Source organism: Procambarus clarkii, chromosome 10, assembly GCF_040958095.1.
Source record: "Procambarus clarkii isolate CNS0578487 chromosome 10, FALCON_Pclarkii_2.0, whole genome shotgun sequence".
Taxonomy (NCBI): domain Eukaryota; kingdom Metazoa; phylum Arthropoda; class Malacostraca; order Decapoda; family Cambaridae; genus Procambarus; species Procambarus clarkii.
The window spans coordinates 22387418-22408918 of NC_091159.1; the positions used below are offsets into that span (position 1 = coordinate 22387418).

The window sequence follows — 21501 nt, forward strand, 5'->3', positions numbered from 1 at the left end:
AATCACAGGGTAATTTAATCAGAAACCTTTTTAGAGAAGTATCAGGGTTTGGAATATACTCATCATCACTTTCATGTTTTATGATGTGTGGTTGAGATTCAGTAACAATGATGTCATCCTCCTCCCAAGCCCTCTCATTGTATTTACCTGAAATTGCCCCTTTCTTTCCATCAACAGGAGAGAAAACATCCCGCCTCAATGAATCTCCGCCAATTTTGGCAGTTTTCTTTATATCATTTTTTATAAAATTGACAGACTTGCTCAGTCTGAAGAGAGAGGAAAGGAAAAGATGATGGGGCGGTGTAGGGGGCCGGAACTTGATGGGCTCAGGATGACGCTTTCCTTGTGACCGGGCCTTAGAGGGGCTGCCTCTTGGAGTGTTGGGAGGGAATCCCCTTCGACTGGACAAGGGAGGGCGTCCCCTCTTGCGTCCCCTGGGTGGTGGTGGTGGTGCTGGGGGCATGGCAGGGTATTGGGAGGGTGTGGGAGCCTTCCTCTGAAGCAGTAGTCCAGCGTAGTATTCCTTCCCTGAAGAAACAAGTCAAGTATTACCAACTGTTCATGAGGTGTTCCTCTTCAACTGAAGATCATACAGGTAGAATGGGGAGAAGAAGCCTTTGTCGCCTACTGCTGGTGAGAGGGCTTCAACTTTGGCTAGAAAACCATTAGTTGACCACACTTGAAACGACTACAATAAATGTTTTTTTTTAAGCTTCAATTTTTTTCTCAGATGTTTCCACTGTTAAATGAAGTATTAGGCACTTTCTTTCTCAAAGATCATAGTAAGGCATTTTCAAGCATAAAAGTACTGTACATTGACCTTGAAGCTCCTCCATCCCCATTGAAATCACCTAAGAATGTAAGAAAATAAATATTCATAGCAATTAATGTATCAAGCACTGTATAGTAGTAAATAATTTATAAAAATTATTTACTCGAGGAAAGAATAACAATATTAGAGATTACATAATATTATACTGTACATACATTCAAGAAAATAAACATGTAACAAAATATGTAACTCAACTCCCCACAAACAATTTAGCAGCACTATAAGTAAAATCCTAAGCATCCCAAACTTCAGATTAATTCTTATTATTATTTATCAAATGGAAATAGAGTAATCTTACATACATAGTTGATGTCCATATATATACACAAGCTTGGTGACAGAAATAATACTGTGCATGTTTTTTTCACCAATTGCTTGGCATATACAATGAAGTGAAATACACCATGTTAAAACTCATCTTGTGATTTTGTGCACATGAAAATTAGGGTCACTACTATACTGCAATTTGTGACAGAAGCTATTGAAAGGGAAATCTTGTATACTTTACGGAATAAATAACTGTTACATGCAACTAAGCCAGCCAGAGGCCTGGCCAGGTTGAGGACCGGGCCGCGGAGACGTTGAGCCTCGAAATCATCGCAAGGTAACCAGCCCATAAACAAAAATATTTGCAAAGTATTGTACCCATCTAGTCATTATTTATAAGGATATCAGGTGCTTGTGGTACCATAATTACTTAAAATTAATACTTATTGTAGCTTGGTTTAAAAGACAAAAATGGAGTAATTAATATACAGTATGTGTATTCCTAATACTGTATAGCTTGTTGTGCAGTAATATTTTGATTGTGTGTGTGTATGGTTACTTATTCGTCAACTAAGGATTCATCCAATTTCATCCATTTGCATGAATGTAAAAAAATACCAGTCTTATGTAATCTCACCAACCCATTTTACCTTCTTGAAAATACAAATTATTATTATATAGGATGAGAATTGTGTTCACGTTCCAGTTTACTCTGTATTGTTTATCATCAATAGTTTCGAAATTTCATTACCACCATCTCCTTCAGTATCTTCCAACTTCTAGCACTCTGTAAGGTTTTAATTAGTACTTTAAATGCTTTTGCTGGAAACAAAAGCTTTACTTCCAAGGATAGTTTTACAAGAAATTTTTTTAGTAAACTAAAATTAGATTTGAATAAATGGATAAATCTAAGTAATCCCAATAGCTGCCCTTGTAGAGTGTGAACAATTTTGTCCTCCCCACCCCTCCCCTTCCCTACATCCCATCATATAAAACTGGGATTGATACAACAGTTTGTAAAAGACCTTACATTTTGGAGAAGCTTCTCAAGAAATCCAACTTATGTTTCCAAAGTTCTCTGATGCACAAAATCAAGGATGGTATATTGGTGGGACCTCAAATAAATGCAATGTTTAAATCAGAAAAACTTGTAAAAGAGATGAGCAATGTTGAAAAAGCAGCATAGTGTGCATTATGTACTGAAGTTCATGGATTTCTACGAAATTGCAACGATTGTACCTACAGGGATGTGATGGCAAGACTTCCCGTAAGCTTTATTGTCACACAATTCCCCTGCATAGCCGGCAAATCTGCCTCTTCACTCTCACCTTCGTCATTGATAAACTTTTCCCAACACTACTACACTCCACCAGGACCAGCATTCATCATCAATAAGTCCATGAATATCACGCTCATGCAAGTCCTGACACCAGTCTAGACAATACACCCAGGATTCACCCCATAACCCCCCCCCCCCAATGTGACCATTGCAGGTGCACCAGCCGGTAGGTGATAACCTACAATCTACTCGATATTCTTCCAGCGACTTGTTCCAGTCGACCGTTGACAAAGGATGTGATGTCAGGGGTATAAGTACACCTGGTTTCAGCCGTCAAAGTCAGTCTCACTTCAGGTGCTCAGGAATTACGACATTATTAAGCTGGTACACCGCAAGCCTGCTTCTTCAGACCACATTTCATGTCCAAGTTAAAGTGTTTTGTAATCATTTAAGTCACAAGTGTTATTTGCATTGTGTTAATGTAAGCTTTCATGTACGGTATTATTTTCCTATTGTGTATTCACCAAGTGTTATCAGTCAGGAGTTTTTGTAATTCAGTTATTTGTTAATTTTTAATATACTGTACAGTAAATTGTTATATTTTTTGGTCTGAGTTTACTCCACTCTTGCCCAATTCTCACAATGCAAAGGCAAATGCATTTATATTTATTTATTTAATAAACTTGTGTGCCACATTCCATCTGCCCAGTACAGCCGCAGTACTGTTTCACATCACGCACGTCAAGTATATGAACATTGGCTGCCGCACGTCTCTAAAAGCGCATTTTTTGCATCCGTATCTTGACGTTTTCCATGAAAACTTATGTAACAGTGAGGAGCATGGTTAACAGGTTTTACCAAGACATTGAAACAATAGAGAAGGTACCAAAGCTGTTGCAATACTGCCATGATGGGAGAATATATGTGGTCTCTATTATGCACTCACCTAGTTGTGCTTGCGGGGGTTGAGCTCTGGCTCTTTGGTCCCACTTCTCAACTGTCAATCAACTGGTGTACAGAGATTCCTGAGCCTACTGGGCTCTATCATATCTACATATGTCTGCCTCCACCTCGTCACTGCCTAATGCATTCCATCTGTTAACTACTCTGGCACTGAAAAAATTCTAATGTTCCTGTGACTCATTTGGGTACTCAGTTTCCACCTGTGTCCCCTTGTTCACGTAACCCCCCCCCCCCCCGTGTTAAACAGTTTATCCTTATCTACTCTGTCAGTTCCTCTATGTTGAGAGCATAGATAGGATTCTTTGATCAAGAAAATTATGAAAATAATATCCAGCAGATGACATTTAAGGATTAACTGGTCATTATGACCAAAACACAACTGCACTTATGAAGTACAGTATAGTGCAAATTTGCTGCTTTTTTTTTAACTGTACCTTAACCCTTTAACTGCGCACCACATCATATGATGTGTTCAGTGACTTGCAGTAACTTGTGCTCCACATCATATGATGTATTGGAGTACTACGCAAGATTTAAACGGCCCACGGATACACGGGGTTCACCACACCATCAGGGCTCTTGTAAACAGACGCCATTTTATAAAAAAATCATGGGCCAAATTCCCATGAATTTTATTTATATATAACATGTTATATATAACATGTATATACAGTGTAATAACAGCAAAAGGAGTGTGGGGAAGAAGCCATTTTGGTGATGGGTGTGGCAACATCTGCATGATTTGTCATGTTGGTAGGGGTGGCCACTATGCTCTTTGGGCATTATACCGGCTTAGTTGAACAGTTATGGTGAACAAAACATGTAGATACTTATATATAACATCTGTATATAGGGTAATAAAACCACAAACAGTATTGTTGGGGGTGAAATTTTAGTGCGTCTGACCTTGAATGTGTGAGGAAAGCAGCCGCCACCTGACTGTGTAGCGACGTCTCTTAGTGCCTGAACTAACTATATCAACTTAGTTGTACAGTTATGGTGAACAAAACATGCAGATACTTATATATCGCATCTGTATATAGTGAATAAAAGCAAAAACAGTATTGTGGGAGGAGAATGTGGGTGAGTCGAGGGAGGGAGGAAGTAGCCTGCCACTGGCTGCCACTGCCACTGAGCATGCCAACTTAGTGGTTCGTTATGGTGAACAAAACATGCAGATACTTATATATAACTTGTGTATATAGTGTAATAACCGAGAAAGTATTTGTTCACTGCTTGATGAACAATAATTGAATCAACAATATACACACCATATTATTGAGTACAACGATGATTCACTCATTTTATTGTATAAATATATCACACTACACACTATTGAATAATATTACAGCAAAAAAAAAATACAAAAAATCAATCAGACATTGAAATAATTAGGTAATTATCTCTTTGTGGCAACTCCTGCCTGACAGCTGGTGAGCAACAGACCGTCTGGGACGCACACTGAGTCGGCACCTGTTTTTTGCCAGACTTCCCCGCCCTATAGCGGGCAATATATGCCACTTACGATTTTATTATTATTTTTCCCATGATCAGAGAACACAAATTAACAGGTTTAGAAGAATTTTTTTTTTTTTGGTATGCGCCTGTGGGTGACAAATGCTAAATATCCCGGAGACACACAAGGGTTAAACTAAGTTTTCATTAGAAAACTTATTATATTTATTACTTGAATTATGATAAAATATTTTGGGTGGCTTGATATGTACGAATGAGATTGGCAGAACTGGCTGAAAAGTCTGTGACAGCTCTACTGGTGGAGCTCACCAGCAGAAGACAAACTCCCACTTACCAGCACCACCTTTTGTTTCATGATGCATATTTTCTGTTATTTAGTTTGCCAAAAAAAAAAAAAAAAACTGTCCTGTTTATTTTGCTTACTTTATGATTAAATAGAATACACAGGATATTATATGGAAATATTCAATGCACCAGCTGAGTGTTGGATTGTTACAGCCACCACCCTCCAACCGCTCTCCCGTTCTTAGTCACCTCGTCACCATTCCTCACTTCATTGAATAATTTACTTAAATTAAAATCATATACATACATAAAAATTATAAGTTATATATGACTCATGTTAATAGGAATTCTATTTCTACCATCTATCATGTTATTAAGGCTGGCAGTGTGCAAATATACCAAGAGATGTATGTAAACAAGCAGCAGTGTGTCAATGAACGATGGCAGACACCATCAGTGCATGCCTCTACTACTTTAGTGGTACACTCTTCCATTCCTGACATGACACAGCAGTTGTCATGTCATTCATGGATGCTCACATTAATAAACATTGAATATATCTTTAATTTATCATTTATATACAGTGAGTCAAATTGGACAGGACTGTGGTGTGAAAATACGTCCATCTTCGAACCTTGTCAACTTCATTAAGGTTTGTGACGGACCAATATATTGTCACTTTTCCTTCATCGCACGTGTGTGTGGATTGGGTTATTTGGATAAACTTACTTGATAGGGAGGGATATTTTTAAAAAGTTTTTCCAGGCGTTGGGAAGACTTTCTGGTTAATGGGGATAGAATCATTATCAATGGCATCACTATATTTGTGCACTGATTTTTTCAGTCAAGTTTCCATCATGTACATTTAATAAGCATTCACAAAAGTGACATTAACCAGGTGAAAAATGAAAGTTTCTTACAAGTCACAGTACTGGCACTACAGTACCACTGCTCCCACCACTATCACCAATAATATGACAAAAATTTGTCAATTGACATTGATTTGTTAATCAATGACAAAAACAATTCTCTTTCTCACAACCCCCACCCAACATAGCCAGCACTAGTACCGTGAACACCAATGCGGTATTCACCAGTACCGCAGTAGAACACCTCATTGGTGTTCTACCAATGAGCAGAACACATCATTAGTGTTCTACCAATGAGCAGTAGAACACCTCATTGGTGTTCTACCAATGAGCAGAACACTTCATTAGTGTTCTACCAATGAGCAGTAGAACACCTCATTGGTGTTCTACCAATGAGTGGTGGAACACTAGTGAGTAATACTACTAGCAACAAGATCACCAAGTGCAACAATCACATATTTCCATCAGAATCAGTTCTTGTAGAACCAAATAACCTACACCTGGCAATTGGGACAATAGGTGTCAGAAATATAGCTACCTGTCAGTCACTACCCACACCCTCACTCTTCAAAGTCTCACTTTCCTTGCCGAGTACTGTAGCTTATTTAAAGATATTGTTGAAATTCACTATTTATAACATATTCCTCTTCATCATTAAGATCTTTCATCTCCTGCAAAGCCCTTCCAATTTTGCACGGTATCAATGGTTCTTAATTTGTTGTATTGAACCATTCACCAATTGGAAGGCAATGTGCCACAGTGTGCCACTGTTTACAAAGCCTCTCATGACATTTGTCAAATGTCAGGAGAGGCTCACAGAGGTTGATTCACTATTATTTGTTTCACAAACAATAGTGAAACAAAGGAAAGGAAACCCCTAAGGAAAGCTAACCCCACTTATCTCAAGAAACAGTGATGGTCTTTGTAGAGTAGTTAAGTAATTGGTACTAGACGCATGAGTGAGGCAGATACCAACCAGTCATTTTTAATAATTTTAACATACAGTGTATTAAAAATTGGTGTTCTCATATATAAATTAATATTATTATACATAAAAATTCTATGTATAGTTAGGCACAGTTTAGGTTAGGTGTTTAGGTTCTGTTCACGATTATTGTTATTTGAAGTAAGAGGGTGAACCATTTATAGAATTGTGGTTCGAACAGAGGACGTGAGCAAAGCACTTGATCTAGAAGTGTTCGGATGTCATCAGTTGTGAGATGTGTGTAAACCGTTTTTCATTCATAAACGGGGTTTGGCAGCTGGATAAACAAGCTTAGATCTTTGTATGCGAGAACGGGCTACAGGTATGCAGGATGATGACCTGAACTGCCATCTGGTTGTGTATTTAGATACTAGTGCACAATTTGTTGACATTAGACAAATTACTGCTAGTTTCAAACTTTTCTCTCTTTCATCAACACACGCAGTTTGTTATGCTTAGCCATTACTTTCCCTCCAGTTTGACTTAGTTATGAGATTAATCCCAGATCCCCCATGCTCCACTTGCCTCCACAAGCACACCACTCTGGTCCTGGCATTGGGTAGACCTTCGCAAATACAGTGGCATCATACTTTTGTGAATATCTCAGTGGTACTCAAGCCAATGCATCAGGGAGCTACTGAGGGACAGGTCAGATATATGATAAGAACTTTGTCAAAAGATATAATTAACACTCCATATATAAAAGACAAGGAGGCAGGGCTAAAAGAGCCAACTTCACTCCCCTGATGTCACTGGTCAAAAAGCAGATATATAAATAATGATTCATTTTCAAAAAATAATTTGTTTGTTCTTTTCTACTGCATAATGGCTCAATCATTTGCACACACATGTATACAAACAAAAATATGAAAATAAATAACTGCATAATGTAGAAAGGGTTATAAACTTTTGCAAGCTTAAGAAATGCAGTGCACACCTGAAATTATTTATCCAATATATTTTAAGTCTATACTCAAGAATATTATTTTACAAACATTACGAACAAGAACACAGGCCTACCCACCTCGTGAATGAAACATGAAAAATAAAATGCAAAATTTAAGAAAGTATTTACGGTCGTGAAGATAATGAAAACCGTGTGTTTATACATAGCACAAATTTCACCGACACCAGACACACTACTGACTTCATACGAAACCAGAACACTGAAATGTTTCGAGAGATTATGTAAAAAAAAAATTTGGATGAAAAAATGCTGAAGCGCTACACGGAGTTTCATCAAGGATTTTGAATGCACTTATAAACCATAGCAACCCACTATATATTATTTTCTAGGCATCTTTGCCAGCAGGAATCCTTATGTACATTTGAAGAAGTAATTGCCAAAGTTGATAAAAACAAGGACAGAATGCTCATTCAACCAGCATGGAAGCTAAATCACTTAGAAAAATTAATAAAACCTGAATGGGAGGAATATCTCAATAGTAGTAACAACATACTCTAATAACAAACTGATAGTTTGGTTTTCAAACTGGAAGTCCATACGTATTGACACAATTTTATATGGCTGGGAACATAGAAAGGAACATGGCTGGGCATATGTTCATCTACGGCACCAGGACCTAAAAACGATGCTTCATAAAGTCCCTCAAAATAAACTGTTCTGGAAGTTGGAACACACAAGTCATTCAAGTAAGGTGAAACATTTCCTAACAGACAGAAATACTGTACAAGAGAATAGAACTGGATTAATGTCACCAGGCAAGGCCCACGAGGATCATTACTAGTCCCACTAATGTTCATTTTCTATATAAATGGTCAATCAAAATTGATACAGTTATGGGATCATGCTTTCAAATGATGCTAATATACTAGGAAGAATAAAATAATTAATGCCTCATGCCATTCAAAATGACCTTAGAAAAAGAAAAAAAAAACTGAAACAACACATGGCAAATGGAATTCAATGTGGATGGGATACATACATACATACATGCACACACGTTCATTTAAACAACCTACCAGAAGGAATATAGAACAATTTGAACATGTTTGCTGATGATGCTAAGCTACTTAGGAAGATAAAATGCTTAGATAATTGTCATGCCCTTCAAGATGATGTGAACAAAGTACAATACAGTACGTGTAAGGAGCAATACATGCCAAATGGAATTCAATGTGAATAAATGCCATGTTATGGAATGTGGAATAGGAGAAAAAGAGGCCACACAGCATACAAATTATGTGGAAAGGCATTAAAGACCTCTGACAAAGAAAGAGATCTAGAAGTGGGTCTGGATAGTAGACTGTCCCTAGAGGAACATATAAAGGACGTTGTGAAGAGCATACACTATGCTTTCTAACTTCAGAATTTTTTTAATTCATTGGATGGTGAAATACTAAAGAACTGCTCATGACTTTTTTGAGACCAAAACTGGAATATGCAGTACTGTAGTTGTATGGTGCTCTTTATCTCAAGAACCACATCAATAAGCTGGAAAAGGTGCAAAGGGAATGTTACAAAATGACTTCCAGAAGTGAGAAACAGAGTTATGAGGATAGGCTAGATGTATTAAATATGCCAATGCTAAATGCTTGAAGAAAGAGAGGCGATATGAACACCATTTACAAAATAATATCGGGAATAGACCAAATTTGCAAAGAGAAATTCCTAAAACTGGCAACCTCAGGAACAAGAGGTCATAGGTTCAAAATAAGTAAACAAAGGTGCCAAAAAAATTACAGTTTTCTTTTGCAATCAAAGTGGTAGATGGTTGGTATAAGTTAAGTATGAAAGTTGTGGAGGCTAAAACCATCAGTACTGTAGTTTTAATGTGTTATATGACGACGAGTACCGGGAAGATGGGACACAAGCGTAGCTCGTGTCCTGTAACTACACTTAGGTAATTGCGCACGCACGCACACACACACTACCTCTCTAGAGATTCATATATACATACATGCATACAGTGCTGTACATATATACAGTATACAGTACATCTGAAAACTCTTGACCCTTGAAGGCTTCTAACCCGGTCAGCCAGGGTCTCCATGCCTCCAGCAGTCCAGTGCTGTAACCACTCAGCCAGCGATTGTCTAAAAATGTTGGGAAGTCGTGAGACCTACCTGCACCCAACACCTGACAACACTCGTAGCATTATTGGGCACATATTTCATTAAGTCACTTCAACATGTTAAGGCCGCATGAGCGCACAATTGATGCCCGTGTAACCTTAGCATGTTGAGGGGAGTTGATGAAATATCTGTGCCCAATAATGTTAGGAGTGTTGTCAGGTGTTGGGTGCATGAAGGTCTCACGAGTTCAACACTTTTAGACAATCGTTGGCCGAGTGGTTATAGAACTGGACTACTGGGGGCACGGAGACCCTGGCTGAACGGGTTCGAATCCTTCAGGGGTCAAGAGCTCTTGGTTGTATATTGCCTTGGGGACCATTCAAGCTTTACGCACAGAGTATACATGTATACGAAGAGCGACAAATTTAAAGCCTAAGGTAACCAGACTTTGTAGCTCGTGGAAAATCAAAAGAATTCAAAGAAAATAATATGAAGCTGGTTGAATATTATAAAGAGCAAGAATTCAGTATCAGCATCATACAGAACACTACAACAAGAAAAAACAAATAAATGTATGTGGCAAATACCAGCAAGGACAAATACATAGCTAATAATTAAATATGGCACACAGGATTAAACAAGTAACAAATCATAAAAATCAAATTTATTTTAAAAGAGTGGACCTACCTGACCAGTCTGTTGTTCCTAGCTGCGGTTCTTCAAACTCGAGGGGTGGGGGGAGTCCCAACACTTCATGCTTCATATAGTAGTGTGGCTGGAAAACATAAATAATCAATGTTTTTTAACCAAACCAAGTTAACAACAATTTAGATTTTTGACAGCAATGCATATATGATTAACAGCTGCAATCCTGATGCTTCTGCTGCAAATCAGATTACCTCCCCAACCCAAGTGTAGCTACCATCAAAGGTGCCTCTCTGTCTGGGCAAAATTTGCCTTTTAAAATGATACATTTGCCTGAAAAAGGAAAAGGCAAAAACATACAATATGTAACTTAAGTTGTGTGTGTGTGTGTGTTTTGCGCACATCTAGAGGGAACATTAAGGCCTGTTGGTTACCCCAACTTTATCCCTTGGCTTGCCCTTACCTCCATCCCTTGGCTTGCCCCCTAAATATAGTAAGAATTATCATAAAAATATCCTTTTGTAACCCAACGCATTATAAGTAACATGTTAACTTTCCTTCATATCACAAGTGATTGTTCATTATAACCTCTAATAATTATAATGTATATGTTTTGACTGCTCTTTAGACCAACAAACCTATCTACACTATCCAATCCTAAATAACATGAAAGATGGGAAAAACAGAATGTTTAGTAACACGTATCTTTAAAAAAAAGGGGGGGGGGGAGGAGAAAGATGCACCTTTAGCCACGCTTGCACACTTTCTTTTCTTTTAAAGTTGCACACGATAATGTGAAGAGATGCTTTATCTCCCTCACTGCCGGCCTTATCAAGACCCCCTCCTTTTTTTTTTTTTTTGTTTAACAGGAATTTTGGGGCCTATGTGTACATACTATAGCATGCAGTAGTATGGATCATCAGGGTTGCCCTGTACTACACTTCAGTAAACCTATTATCAAATACTGCATTTAAAGACTAGATTGTGTGTCATTTTATAGATAAATAACTTCTTTCCAGTCACACCATATTTTGCTGTAAAAATTTTTAAACGAAAACTTTCCTAGGTAGCCGAGGACCAGCAAATTTAATCTAAATTTGTGGTAATGTTATACATTTTTATTTGATTTCAAGAAAAAATTATATCAAAACCAGACCTGTGTCTAGGCATGGTAAGTTACCCCAACTTCCCATAGTTGACTTTCATGTGTAACAGTGAAAGCTTGTGAGCACTACTAAAAATCATGAAACTTAGAAGTGGCACCAGGGAGCTGTTACTGGGCATCATCATCCAACCATAAATAACACCAAGATTCTTTAAATGTGCTATCACTGGTTTAGCATCTCACGTTTGATTATTATTATTATTATTTCTTATTACCTTACTTGTAATTTTTCATACAACCCAGACGCGTACTCTGTCAGCGCCTGAATCTTGCCAGACTTCCTTGCCCTATTGCGGCCAAAATATGTCCCCTATGATATTTTTATGATTTTTCCCATGGACAGGGAACTCATTTTAACAATCTTAGATAAAATCAAATTTATTTCATTTTCTTGTGCACAGCGGTGTTGTCGGCTATTAGCAGCAGCGCCGCCCAGGGGTTAACCCTCAAACCGCGCATATCATATATAAATGATATCAGTGACAAAACCGAAACCGCGCACATCATTTATATATGATTTCGTGTCTAGCGCTATAATTTAAACGCCCCGCCTGGGATAGGGGCAGCTATAGTACAGCCACGACCGATAGTTGCCAGATGCCACCTAGAAAAAAAATCCAGGCCAACATTCTTGGGTGTTACAGCGTCAGTATTGAGCAAGCAACCAAGGCTGGCGCACGCAGCACGAGCTCACAGCACCGCTGTTCAGCTTGTGACCACAGCATCGCCTACAAATACCATAATATAAATGATACTGCTATTATTTAGCAGTGATAGTATTACTGAAGCCCCCTGACTGTGATAAAACTGACCAGGATTCTGATAATAGCAGGATTGTGGTGATATTTAGCGCTGTGCTCCATGGAGGGAGGGTTGTGGCGTCGTCTTATGACTGTGTGTGGCCACCATTTATTGACTGCACTCACCATACCAGCTTAGTGGTTCGCCATGGTGAACACAAATGTAGATACTTATATATAACGTGTGTATAGTGTGAGATAACAGCGAGAGGAGTAGGTTGGGAGCCGCCATTTTGGTGAGGGAGGAGCGTCGTCTGCACGACTTGGCATGGTGTTTACTGATGGCCACTATGGTCTTTGGGCACCATACCAGCTTATTTTTTCAGGTATGGTGAATAAAACAGGTAGATATTTATATATAATGTGTGTATATAGCGTAATAACACCACAAACAATATTGTTGGAGGACAAATATTAGTGCGTCTGGCCTTGAGGGCGGCCGCCGATCAGCTGACTGTGTGAATAGCTACGTCTTATGGCCTTCACTCACCATACAAGCTTAGATGTACAGTTATGGTGAACAAAACATGCAAATACGTATATATAACGTCTGTGTATAGTGAATAAATACAAAAGAGTATTGTGGGAGGTGAATGAGGGTGAGTGAGGTGGTGTTGAGGGAGGGAGTGGCAGTGAGTGGCTCGCTGGTGTTTGGTGTTTCACTCCTCGTTGCTTTTTGACTCACAAGACCAACTTAGTAGTTCGTTATGGTGTACAAAACATGCAAATACTTATATATAACCTGTGTATATAGTGTAACAACAGCAAAACTATTTGTTTATTGTTTTATGAACATAATACAGTAATTGAATCACTAATATGCATACCATAATTTTGAGTACAGCGATGGTTCACACATTTTATAATATAAATATACCAGAATTCACTGTATGGAATAATATTACTGCAAAAAAACTAAGAAAAAATCAATCAGAGACATTGAAATAATTAGGTAATAATATATTTGTGGCAACTGTCGTCTGACAGCTCGGGCGGAGTAGACCTCGTCTGGCGAAGGCTCTGCCAACGCCCCTTTTTTGCCACACTTCCCTACCCAATTGCGGCTAAAATATGCCACCTACGATTTTTTTGTTATTTTTTCCGTGATCAGAGAACAAAAATGAACACTTCTATAAGACGAAAGAATTTTTTGGATTTTTTTTTTTTTTTGTTGCGCCTGTGGGTGTTAATTTTATTTGGGCCCCTAGCGGTTTGAGGGTTAAAGAGCATGACAATTGTCTAGGTTTCCTATCTTCCCTAATAGCTTATCATCAGCAAAACATGTTCATATAATTTTGGATTCCTTCTGTAGATCATTTATATAAACAATTAGCATTACTGGTGCAAGAACTGAACCTTGTGATACTCCGCTAATGTACATGGGAATGGGTACACAAATAGAGAAGTCACCACCCATATCAGAAGATATTTAGAAAATGGTACAACAATGAACAACTGCAACAGCAAACCCCTTCCATAAAGCTCTTTTACAAATCCATTATGATCTCACACTATAAAAACAGAAGAAAATAATAAAAATACTGTATACAATTCCTAATGGAGTGAAATGACAATCCTAGACCAAAGAGTGGAATTAATTTTGAACTACAAAATAAAAAGAACTGCTGATTTGATACTTAATAACAGCCTCAATAAATAATACAACCCTCTCCAAAATGGAAACATGGCATACCAATTTACATGCCCCAATGAAGGATATTACTTTCGATCTACTTATATATGACCACCACAAAGCATTTGAGAAGTCTGACCTGCCATCTACAAGTTGGTGCACCTTGAAACATATGCAAAGTGTTAATGACAACACTCACTAGAAACGTGCTAGTAGACAATACAACAATCTTGTCATCCACCACTGACCAAAGAAGATTTCAAATCCTGGAAGCTTAACTCATAATAGAAAAACAACCCACCCTTAATATACAGAACGACTTTGCTATTTTGCCTACACTCGGATCTAGATCTCTCGAATCAGCACCTTATAACGATGACATCTCACCGCCCATCACTTTGTCCAATGCTTGATTGGCTTCCTTCCCCATTATTCCCATGTTCCTTGCCGTAAGTTTGACTGCCCCTTTATTCCTCACTTCACCTCACCAGAGAAGGGTTCAATGGGCATAAAAGACAAATGGGTGAGAAAATCAATCCCAAGAGATTGAATATTATCACACTAAACCATTATCCTTATACATAAGGGGATTACCATAAAGCAACAACTGGGGGCCAAGGTATGACATGCCTCTGAGTTAAGGTCATAGCACTAGTCTTGGTTGGAGTTGGGGGTAAAACATGTCATCACAGTGACAACAAAGAGCGAGATCGTAAGATCTTTACCCTGAGAAAATTCCAGGGGAAAGGGAGGAAGGAAGATCATTTAAGGTTACCAGGAAAAAGCAGCAATTAGAATACTAAGTGTTCTAGAAAGACTTAGAAACACTAAGAAACACCATGTTAGGGGGAAACACCTTCATATTGTACAAGTCAGAGAAAGCAGGGCTTGTGAAGCAGAACTCCAGGAACTCACTCTAGCCACTCCAGTCCCAAGCCTCACTTTAAATAAACATCAGAAGAGGAAGCTTTAAAGGAAGAGCAGGAGGGGCCAAAATAATGCAATTGGGCTAAAAATGTTGCACCTCCACCAGGTGGCAGTATAAAGCCTCTTCCAGGACAAAAAGAACAAATGGCTACAATGGAGGTATTTGCAGGAAATGTAGTACAAATGTAGACCTCTAAAACTTTACACTAAGTGACCCCGTATTTGATGATGCATAAAGCAGAGCGAAACAAACCAGAGTTTGGTTTGTCAGATGGCAGTGAAGAATAAATTTTTCAATTTTGTTTACATTGATTTGATAAAATATATTACAATTTAAACAAATTAATATTATGAGTTTTGCATGGGGTATGAGGTGTCTCCACACTCACATGGGAAATACATGAACTATTATATATGCAACTTTAGGACTAATAATGCTGATGCAGCATATGAGCATAAGAATCAAGGAAATTGCAAAAGGCCTAGTAACTCATACATGGCAGCTGCTTTCAAAATGCTATAAAATTATATAACAATACATATGATGCAAGGGTGCTGGAAGAAAACACCCATTGACTACTATAACAATACAGTGCTGCATATACAGTACTCTATACACAACCGGGGATAGATTCCCGATACATCAGTTTTTTTCACTTTATAGACAATGCCAATCTTCAAGAGAATAATCATGTTTTAAAGATTAAGTTTATATCCGTAACACACAAAAAAAGTTCTCCATTATTCAACCCAACAACAACAATATTAATATTGTCTTGCCACTTTTAATAAAGTTCAGCACACTGACACACTAGCAAAAGACCAGCTAGCCAAAGCGATTCACAACACGCCTCACCTTACCCGTCATCCAATTCCCCATGTTGCACGTAAAGGAGCCTTTCAAAGATACCATCTCCCAGGTTTTGCAACAAACTGGAAAACGTTATGCTCACCTTTGCACTATGGGTCCCATTAAAAAGAAATGTGAAACATGGAAACATGTCCGATATAAAAGCAGAGAAATTGATGTAACGATGACCAGATTAAGGCTGGGACATACCAAACTAGCAGCACACAGCTCTAAGTAAAGAACAGACATCAGTGAACTCTGTACTCACTGTCAGGTGCCTGAAACAGTCGAACACTATCTCCTGCACTGCTTCCAACATTAAAGTGCCAGAGTAAATTTCAAACAAGTCTTTATCGCACTTAAAATACCCTTCACCATCGAGCATATATTAGGAGGTGGCGACCACTCATTACAAGAAAAATACCAAAATAGTCAAAGCACTGGCTAAATATCTGCAGTCGAACCAACAAATTGGGTCACATCTGACCCACGCCACATTTATACCTGGCGCCACCAACAGCTAACACAGAAAACAACCGCCTCGTCGCAGCACCAAGGATACAGCTGGATGCCATAAACACCATACACCGCCCTACAGTACGGCAAGTCTCCCTACAACACACACCTCTGTTTTAATCACCGTTCCTCTATCTACAGCACAACGCAACAAGCACCTTGGTAGCTCCGATCATCTTCAACATAAACGCGTCCAACAACATCAGTACTGGTGCAGTCATCGGGAGGACAAACCCTTCATGCAAACTGCACCTACTATCAAGAAGAAGAAGAAGAAAGACACACTGCATGTCAGGACAGCATGTTATCAATGCAGCAAAGGACTGGCTTGGACGACACTTTCTTACGGCTGTGCGAGGAACAAATTTACATGCAACAGGACAGTCATGTGTGCAAGCACACTAAAATGCACTAGTAACTAATAAAACTTGTTGATGGCGTAAGGAGTGATGTGGGTCTCAGAGAATGTTTCAGAGATTACCTCACATTCTGAATTATAAAACAGAACTGAACACTCGTGTACATTTTACTGTACATGTAGGCCTATGTATGCTTATGATTAGTAGAATACTCAATTACTGCTTTTATCCAACTGTAGTGACTTCAGTACCCCCTACAACATGACAGATAAGGGAAAATGGCAGAGGAGCTGGTGTGAGAAAACCGACCAGCCTGAAGCTACGAGCAGATAAACACGAGACCAGGCTCTGCCCTCCCCCCCTCTTTCGGGTTTGTATATTTGTTGAATATATATATTATAATCAGTAACTTCCATTTCCTTAACCCTTGTCTGGTGGATATTATGACACTAAAGAATGTTACTATGTACCATATACATATATTGCTGAATCTGCATACATGTAAACAAGTTATCAACACAAACACCATATTGTGCATTCTAGGAAGTGAAGAAATGAATATAAACATCCTAGTTGAACAATGGAATCCTCTCCTGCATACCTTTCACAGCTTACCAAAAGAGGATGATATACTGTACAGTATTTATTGTTTTACCCCTGCACAGGAAAAGTGACAAATTTGATGACAGCCTCAATTTGAGGGTTAAGATGAATGCCAAATCAGAAAAGGGCATTGGAACTTTTAAAAATGTTACCAATGATTGTTTATGCTACATGCTCTCAGTAAACTTTAATAATCCTGATGAAATTGTTTGCTACGAAATGAAAATAAACCACTTCCTACTAAAAGAACTAATTTATACAGTATATGGTGATTATCCAAGCAACTGGACTGCTTTGGTGGCAACAGCATTGCATCACTCTCGGCTGTTAAGGATAGATTTATCCCAAAACCCATAGAAACACATGCAAGGTTATGTATTGTGTACAGTACAGTAAAAATGTGTAATATATAATTACAGGGGTACCGTAAAAATCACAATAAGCTGTTCCCATTAAATAAATATAAAATAATCATGAAAGGCACAAACTATGGCTACCAACAAATACAGTACACAATATGTTTATTGCTTACATGAGGGAGGAGATTGTAGGTGTCTGAATCCTGGCCTTGACATGGCCGGCTGGAGTGCAGTAGAACGACCTCGGTTGTGAGGGAAGGGTCGACTATAATGTGGTGGTGAGGCATGATCAACAGAATGTGTAGAAACTATTGCAAGAGGATCATACACATCAGCATCAGGTTCCAGGTTTGCAAGGCCAAGAAATGTGGTCATGTTCTTCATCGTTGGAATCAGCAATTATGCCCGTAAAATCACTTCTTTCTCATCCTTATCGGTTTCAAACATTTCCTAAAACATCCGTTGACGCATGAAGTCTTAACAATATAGTACCCTTTGCTAGCAATACTTCTTGTAGTTTATGAGAATCCCAAAGACCATGTCCATTCTTCACTGGTGTAACTCTAATAATAACTTTTCTTTGTTACCCTTGCGCTTTATTATCCAAATCACTAACATCCATTTTCAAATCTCATCCTCTTGGCACTAGGTCCATTATCATCATTAGAATCATATCACAAACATCTTCCACTATTTGTGGTGCAGAAGCACTATGTCAGTCAACTCTCTGTCTGTTTCCATTTCCTCATCAGGATGAAAAATCAACTACAACCATCAGCTGCACCAATTACACTGTTAATCACCAAACCCCCTATACTGTCTGCTTCATCTGCACTGCTGTCTATTAAGGTCAGATCAGCAGCAAAGGACGGATCATCCAGCACAGAGGCTTCCTGAACTTCTTCTAAAGGTTGTAAGCTACTGCCAATTGTAACTGGCTGGAGAGGTTCTGTTCCCAGTAATGGCATGGTACACACATTTGAAACATTTGACTGCGGTGAAGATAATACTGACGAAGATATTAAATGACTACTAACTGCATTATTTGAAATGACAGTTGAATGTTCATCATCATCTTGGCTTAAAGTGTGTGTATCAACTATTAAGGGCATTGTCTCCATGGCTGATTCTTCTCGAGAAGAGTCCACATCATTCCAACATTCGCCCGATTCATCAACTTGCATTTCTTGTTCACTATTTACAACTGAGGAATCATCTAAAATTCTGTTACACATGAAGCTCCTTCACTTTCAAGCTTTTCATCCAAGCTGATACATGTATCTGCTTGTAAATTTAGTTCACAACCTTCTTCTGTGCCACACACGTAATCCTGTTTTTTGCTTCTAATATTGAAGCACTCCTGGACATCCTGACTGCCACTGGACTCTGAACCAATTTGAGTCAATTCAGCCTTTTCCTTCAGGGAAGGCATTAGAGGGGTACTAATATGAGTTTCTGAGGACTGTTTTGATGAGTATGGTAACTTGGTGTCAACAGTAATAACAGACGAAGATGAATTTTTGGTTGAAGGAAGAGGGAATATCACATCTGTTGAAACAGAAGGCAGTGGTGATGGATGGTCAAACAATACAATGGGCAGTGATGCTGGCTCCTCCCTTGTATCTAAAGGCGATTCCAGTTCACCTTCAGATGGAGAGGAGAATTTTAACAAATGAGGTTCTTCAACAGTATCCAACGTGAGACATGGCTTAGATGGCATCACATCAACTACAGAGCATTTTGCAATGGATTATGTCATCAGGTAGTATTTTTTCCGATTGTAATGAAATATCCGAGAGCAATTTTTCATAAGTTTCAGTTAATTCTTCAGTTTCATCCGGTGACTTTTCAGTTAGGGCTGAAACCACCGATGAACATTTCTCGCCTGCAGCTATAGCTGCAGAAAATGTTGTAAATTCACTACCTGCAAGTTCACCTTGTTTTTCAGGTAAAGCAGTACCAACAGTTCCTTCTTTTTTAGCTGGGAATGCAACAGAATCTGCCAACATCTCAGTCATGGCTTCAGCTATACTATTGACTTCTCTGTTGAGGATGAAGATTTATCTGGCACTTTTGCTGATGTTTCAGGCAGAGAAAATGGATTTGTCTTGTTAAATTCACTAATACCTATTTTAACTGAGGAAACTGAAGTCAAAGATGGCTCCAGCTCAAGAGGTTCTGAAACCTCTTCCAATGCCTGTTGCAGAGAAACTAAAGTATTAATTTGTGCATCTTCATTTACAGCTGATTTAGTTTCTGAATCACATGAGGCTACCTCAGATGGCTGACTGCTAGAAATATCAAGCGGTACCAAGTGATCAGGTCGCAACTGCGGTGAAATGGATGGGACAGCGCTTATAATTGGTGTCTGAAGCGGCAGTGTAAGATCACGTTTAAGTGCATTATTAGACAGTGCTTGTTCCCATTGCTCTGAAAGGTCTTCCGAGAGCATTGGTCCTTGCTCTGAAAGGCTTTTCGAGGGCATTGGTCCTCGTTCCTGTAGATCTTCAAGTAGTGCTGGCCCTTGGTCTGAAGAGTCTTCATGACAAGATGCCAATGGATCTGGTAATTTGCACTTGGTTTGTCCCAATTCTCCTCCATCTTGAAATGGTGGTGAAGAATCTGCCATAGTGGTAGGTGCTCTTTTTATCACAACACCCAAAGTCCAGGACCTGCCATATCTGTCACTAACATCATTGGATCAAAGGCTCTACTCAGCCAAGAACCTGCAAAAGAAAAAGAAAAATCAGCTTCTCTTAATTAATAATGTAATTACACTTTGCAAATGCTTAGTAACATTTTTAATACACTATTAACAAAAGCAAGTTAATTGCTTGCTCCCTTTTTTGTAGTGTACTCCATAATCCAAGAGTTAAAATGGAGCACTAAAATACATTTTTATGGGGCTCCAGGATTAGGCCACAAACATCAGTATAATGGAATTTAGGAAAATTGTGAAAACCCAGTGTTAAATGTAATGAAATGCCTTTCTGTAAATCCCAAGTGGGTCCCTGAAGCTATCTCACTGAGATTACCCCATGCCACTGGGTTACAACAGTCAAAGGAGTTCTGTTTGACATACTAGGGACCAGAGCCCGAAACTGGCCCCCTTACAGAGGCGAAAGGAGCGAGTGGCAATCTGCACCTCACCCGGATAACATCCAGAAAGATAGTGTAACTTTCCTGACAAATGTAGGGTTCAAAGAAACCAATTACCAAAACCTCCAAATAACTCCACAAACAAAAACGGCTCGCTCAAAACTAGCTCGAACCCCTATAAAGTTAGTACCAATAGCTGCCACCAGATGGCCCGGCCCCTGCCCACAGCCAGTCTTTCTGACTAGTTTTGGAACCAATTGATAACACACCTACAGATCGGGAGGGGAAATGGGAGTATCGGGTAGCCACTGGGGTTCATCAAGAAAAAAGGAATTTCCTTACATTCAATACTGGGGTCCTGGGAGAGCCCCCTTGATGGCTTCCTGAAGCCATATAACCCCAGATAACGAAAAAACTTACTAGAGAGTAGGAGAGGTGGTAGGCACACACACTATTTCTTGAATGAATTTAATTGGACTTGTTACTAGGCAAGAAAGTGAATTTCAAATTCTGTGAAATACACGATAAAAGCACAAAAAAATTATATCAAAAC

At 38.8% G+C, this 21501-nt stretch overlaps 1 pseudogene; it reads right to left on the reverse strand.

Moving 5' to 3' along the window:
* The window catches only part of LOC123746699 (uncharacterized), a 60585-nt pseudogene extending 41000 nt beyond the window's left edge, over window positions 1-19585 (reverse strand).
* Between the last annotated feature and the right edge of the window lie 1916 nt (window positions 19586-21501).